Consider the following 6,646-nt stretch of genomic DNA (forward strand, 5'->3'; position numbering starts at 1 on the left):
CATCATCCCCATTTCACAGATAGTGAAACTGAGGCACAGAGAGGTGATGTGACAAGCACAAGGTCATCCACAAGTCTTGTGGGAGAGCCAAGACTAGAACCCAGAGCTTCAGAGGCCCAGTCTGGTGTTCTAGCCAATAGGCCAGTGTCTCTTATGAGCATTGGGTTAGCACCTGGGGAGCCCCATTGTTCTTAGTGCTCCACAACCATAGACCAGAGAAAAGGGCCCAGCCCCAAAGAGCTTATGCTCCAAGTATAAGATGAGAGATAACAGGTGGATCATAGTAACTACTACTAATAACAGGTTTCAGAGTAGCAGCCGTGTTAGTCTGTATCCGCAAAAAGAAGAACAGGAGTACTTGTGGCACCTTAGAGACTAACAAATTTATTAGAGCATAAGCTTTCGTGGACTGCATCCGAAGAAGTGGGCTGTAGTCCACGAAAGCTTATGCTCTAATAAATTTGTTAGTCTCTAAGGTGCCACAAGTACTCCTGTTCTTCTTTTTACTACTAATAAATAACAGTAATGATGTCAATGGGCGCTGTGGGTTTTCAACCCCTCTGAACATCAGGCCCTGTTGCAACAGAGCATGTATGCATGTATGTACATTTGAGTGTGTAGGTCAGCCTTTCCTCCCAAATGGGGAATTTTACCACTCACTCAACGATCACAGTGGTCTAGGGGCGGGGGGGGTCAGATAAGCAACATGAATTCTTGCCCCAGGGTTGGGACCAGAAAGATTCTTGGCTATGATGGGAATCAGTTTAGGAAAAGAAGGCCTAGCAAAGACACTTGTTTATATATAAAAATATTTTTCAGGGCCGCTGCAAACTCTAGGTGTAAAAATGTCAATGTTTTTTAGTCCAGACATTGTTTTAAGAGGGTAGCATCCCTCCATCTGGCTACCTCTTTACTGAATTCTATAGGGACTATTTTCAGAAGGAAGTGTTAGACCTATCGGCACAGTACATAATGCATGGACCTTTTCTTGTGGGCAGAAAAAACATTTGCTGCTTGTTTATGGATTTTGAGTTCTATCAAAATACATGAAAGGAAATGGGAGTCTTGCTGTTTTATTACATATTAGAGAGACCACATGATAGTATGGTACAGAAACCTTTATCAGCATGAGTGTGGGATGGTCTTGCTGCATTGCAAATCAGTGCCAGTAAATCCTCTAGACTCCACCACCATGCAGTCTTGGACACAAATGCAGGAAAAATGAACTAATGCGGAGAGGGTTTGTCCTCGCTCATTCTGTGTATCCATGCACTGGAGAGCTAGCCTGCCTTGCGCACTGTATATCCAACTTCTCAGGATTGAACAGAGGAAAATTCTAACTGGGGTTGGAAGTTTCTTGAAGTGATGTAAATTAGCGTTTCTATAAATAACATGATTGTAAGGTCAAACACTTAGAAGCGTTCTAAGGTTACAAGTAAATGCTCACTCCTTTCGAGGGAGTACTCCCCTTTTCCCAGTGAGATATGGTTCACATTTCTAGCTCTGATTGGTAAAATGCTTATTGTACCTTAAACCTGTCCCTGGTGCAAGAATTCATGTTGCTTATCTGACCCCCCTGCCCCAAGACAACTGTGATCATTGAGTGAGTGGTATACATTCCCCATTTGGGAGGAAAGGCCTACACAATTAGCGTCTGGTTGAAGCTGCTAAGAAGTCGATACAGCAGAGTATAGTGGGCAGAGTGCAGGGGGGTTGGAGAAAGGTGCATGACCAATGCAATTATTCAGATAGATATCACCCCCACTTGTATGAGGTGTCTATACCCACAGGTCTGGTCACTTTGCAAGCCACCATCTGCAGACTATTCAGATATCATGACTGAATAAATCTGGAGCATTGATTTCAAGATTAGTTGTGAATATCTCGAGCCCTGTTAAAATCAGCAGCACTATACAGAAACTCCTCACTTAAAGTCGTCCCAGTTAACGCTGTTTCGTTGCTGATCAATTAGGGAACATGCTCGTTTAAAGTTGCGCAATGCTCCCTTCTAAGGTCTTTTTGCAGCCGCCTGCTTTGTCCACTGCTTGCAGGAAGAGCAGCCCCTTGCAGTTTGCTGGTGGGGGCTTGGAACTAGGGTGGACCAGCAGCCCCTCTATCAGCTCCCCGCTCCCCTAAGTTCCCTGTGCAGCAGCTGCCTGCAGTTCAGCTGTGTCCCTCCCCCACTGCCATGTGCTGCTCCTGCCCTCTGCCTTGGAGCTGCTCCCTGAGACTCCTGCTTGCTGTGCTGGGGAAGGGGAGGGAAGGGAAGGGGGGGGCTAATGTCAGGGTGTCCCCCTCCCCCCGCACCTCGCTTACCCCATCTTCCATAGAGCAAGGCTCAGGATGGAGGGAGCTTGCAGCAGCTGCGGTCTCAGCAAGCTGATCTAATTAACAAGGCAGTGTACTTAAGGGAAATGCGCATATCTCCCTCCAGTCCTACTGCCTTGTAGAGTGTGAGAGTTAACCCTTGAGGGCTCAGCCAGTTGCTAGTTCATCATTTAGCAGTAAGGCATTCCCTGGGAAATATCCCATCCTCTGACTCCTCCACCTCAACCAAGCTTCACAATCATCATCACTGTGTACCAGTATTAAATTGTTTGTTTAAAACTTATACTGTGTGTGTGTGTATGTATATATATATATATATATATATAGTCTTTTCTCTGGTGAAAAAAATTTCCCTGGAACCTAACCCCCTCATTTACATGAATTCTTATGTGGAAATTGGATTTGCTTAACATTGTTTTGCTTAAAGTCGAATTTTTCAGGAACATAACTCCAATGTTAAGTGAGGAGCTACTGTATTATAAATATCTGTCTGCCTTTCTGGAGTGCCATAATGAAGGAAGAGAAGACTTTAAATGTGCTTTGAATTTAACCCTTCTGAATATTTTTCTTTTTAGAGCAGATCTCCAGCTGGAGTCAGGATCAGGTCAATCCCTTTTTGGTTTTTTTAGTAATTAATGGAGATATCCTATCTCCTAGAACTGGAAGGGACCTTAAAAGGTCATTGAGTCCAGCCCCCTCCCTTCACTAGTAGGACCAAGTACTGATTTTGCCCCAATCCCTAAGTGGCCCCCTCAAGGATTGAACTCACAACTCTGGGTTTAGCAGGCCAATGCTCAAACCACTGAGCTATCCCTCCCCCACTTCAACCACAGATCCTATGGGGCTTGAAGCAGAGCATTATGAAAATAGCACTGACCGAGGAGAACAGCAGGTATATCTCAGCCTAGCAGACTAGATCACTTCTTGAGCTCCCTTCTAACCCGACATTGCGGTGATTCTATACCCTGATCATGTACATGTTTAAATTTGCACAGGGAGTAGTTCCACAAAGTCCACTGGGACTAATCACAGTGCAAATAGTTATGTACATGCTTAAGTCTTAGCAGGGTCAGGGCCTTAGTCTGATAATTAGGCATCTCATCCATCTTATTTAATTCAATTCATGTATGTTTTATTTTAGGTGTGTTCTACTTATTACTGCACCACTGTAAAGCAAAACAGGTCATCTAGTGCAGAAATGACAATAAGTTCTTAAAAACCTGTTTAATTCACTGCAGTGACATGCCACCATATTAGAAAAAACCCTCAGCTTTTGGGTAGTGATACCATTTACTTTTTACTCCCCTGTCATCGTCTTGCATCGCATCTACTCCACTTCAATCAGCAGATCTCATTATCCTGTCACATACCCCAGTTATCCATCAGCGTGTGCAACGCCCCGGATTTGACTGCGGTTACTGCTATAATACATCAATGAACCAAGAGTGAGCGGAGATTGGGCCTCTGAAATTCAGCAGCTGGTGAACAAGGCAGCACAAAGCTCATTCTCTTTCATCATCTCATTTTACTGTTTTCTTAGTGCCAAGAAGGAATTAAAGCAAGCAGAATAAATCCAATTTACTTGTGGGTTGTTAGTTTGTAAAAACTATGTAATCTCGGTCTCATTTCAGATCCTCCCTCACACACCACACAGTATAAAAGCGTCACTGCTACCACAGGGTCTGTAGTTGCCACAGAGCTGATTTTAAGTAGCTGTTCACCACCAGCAAGGCAAGAAACAAACCAGCGAAGCAGCCATGGACAACAAGATCACATTCTCCCTCCTGCTGCTTACTCTCACAGGCATCTGTCAAGGTAAGCAATTCAAAGTGCTTTTAACCTTTTCCCTTGTTAATGCCTTTTACAGTATTTGCAGAAAAAAAAATACTGTTTTAATGCAAAAGGTGTATGGAATTACTGAATGGCTTTAAACTCAGCACACACACTGTTTAAGAGAACAGATCACACAGAACGCATGCGGAGTTTAAGACAATTCCAGCTATGGCTTCACTTCTAATCCCAGAGCAGTTTTAAACAGATGGAACTCCACTGCCTTTGGTGACGTGATGCCTGATTTACACAGATGAAAGTGAGATCCGAATCAGACCCTCAGTACAGGAACAGGGTAGTGTGCTGCATTTCGGGTAGTCCAAGTCTTTCCCCTGCTTGAGGTGTCCATGATGTCGACCACTCCAGGAGAGACCCAGAACCTCAAATTCAGCTGTTGGCTGGTTATTAAAGGGGGGAGCTGATTTGCAAATTTGTTTTCTGACAGTTATTTCAGCTGATTCACTCCAGTCTTTTAGGGTCCTATGTTCTGTTCCCTTGTGACGTGTGGTGGTGAGCAAATCAACGAAAGCTAGGACAGGAAAGCCTCACCGGTGGGGGAGAGAGAAGAGCAGAACTAACACAGAATAGTCCCCATCTCTTCTGTTAAGGCTCCGGAAGACCTTCGATTGACGTGGGAACTCCATGGGGACAGGTCAAGTGTTGCGCCATGGAGCAGCTGCTGTGTGCTGCTGGCTAGTCGAGTGGATGTTTGCACCAAAAAGTAACTAGGCTTCTAGCAGCATTCGTTTCTGCCTCGCTCCTGTGCTGCTCTCAGCCAGGGAGGTAGAAGAGGAGTTCGGTGCAGCTAGAAAGCTTGTCTCTTTCGTTAGCCGAAGTTGGTCCAGTGAAAACCTCACCACCTTGTCTCTCTAATATCATGGGACCAACACAGCTACAGCAATGTTGCAAACAGGGAGCTATTGGTCAGGCGTGGACAGAGGAGCCTATGGCAGTATTGTCTCCTAGGGATCTGTGAAGGGGAACAGGGGGCTGGACAGCACCATGGAGGAACTAGCACACGGTACGGTAAGAGTTTGCTTTCCTTGCTTCATCAGTGTCCCACTCACCCAGCTCCTCTCTCCTGAGGGGAGCAGCTATTCTTCATGTCAACAAGGACAAGTGCAGAGTCCTGCACTTAGGACGGAAGAATCCCATGCTCTGTTACAGACTAGGGACAGAATGGCTAGGCAGCAGTTCTGCAGAAAAGGACCTAGGGGTTACAGTGGACGAGAAGCTGGATATGAGTCAACAGTGTGCCCTTGTTGCCAAGAAGGCTAACGGCATTCCGGGCTGTATGAGTAGGGGCATTGCCAGCAGATCGAGGGAGGTGATCATTCCCCTCTACTCGGCATTGGTGAGGCCTCATCTGGAGTACTGTGTCCAGTTTTGGGCCTCACACTACAAGAAGGATGTGGAACAATTGGAAAGAGTCCAGCGGAGGGCAACAAAAATTATTAGGGGTCTGGAGCACATGACTTATGAGGAGAGGCTGAGGGAACAGGGATTGTTTAGTCTGCAGAAGAGAAGAATGAGGGGGGATTTGATAGCTGCTTTCAACTACCTGAAGGGGGGTTCCAAAGAGGATGGATCTAGACTGTTCTCAGTGGTACCTGATGACAGAACAAGGAGCAATGGTCTCAAGTTGCAGTGAGGGAGGTTTAGGTTGGATATTAGGAAAAACGTTTTCACTAGGAGGGTGGTGAAGCACTGGAATGCGTTACCTAGGGAGGTGGTGGAATCTCCTTCCTTGGAGGTTTTTAAGGCCCGGCTTGACAAAGCCCTGGCTGGGATGATTTAGTTGGGAATTGGTCCTGCTTTGAGCAGGGGGTTGGACTAGATACCTCCTGAGGTCCTTTCCAACCCAGTCTCTGGGCTGCACCTCCCAACGCCAACACCTGCATAGGGCTTTACCAAGGCCTCAGCCTGGGAATTGCCAGGCTGCAGGGCCGGCCCCAGGCTCCAGCTTAACAAACAGGTGCTTGGGGCGGCCAAGAGAGAGGGGCGGCACCTGCAGCAATTCGGGGGCGGCAGGTCCCTCACTCCCTCTAGGAGCGAAGGACCTGCCGCTGAACTGCCGCCGCCGATCGCGGCTTTTTTTTCCCAATATCCGCGGCCAGTCGCGAACACGGCTTTCTTTTTTTTTTTTTTGCTTGGGGCGGCAGAAATGCTGGAGCCGGCCCTACCAGGCTGGAGCTCCCCAGCTCCTCTGGCTGCTCCCCAGCCCTGCTCCACTCCAGGTGCCCTTTTCTCCTGGGCAGCCAGGTCCTTCTCTCTCTCCAGAGAGAGAGAGAGACTGATCCAGCTCCTCCCTGAGCCCTTCTAACAGGGCCAGGTGTGGCTCCTTCCCGATTCAGCCTAGCCTTTTTTCTCGGAGCGGGGTAACTGCCCTACTACACAGGTCAATAAGTTAAAGGTATAAGAATGGTATAAATGCATTGTTAAATGTACAGGAACGTATTTGGTTTTAAACTTCATGAAAACTAATGGG

Source organism: Chrysemys picta, chromosome 5 (assembly GCF_011386835.1).
Source record: "Chrysemys picta bellii isolate R12L10 chromosome 5, ASM1138683v2, whole genome shotgun sequence".
Classification (NCBI taxonomy): domain Eukaryota; kingdom Metazoa; phylum Chordata; order Testudines; family Emydidae; genus Chrysemys; species Chrysemys picta.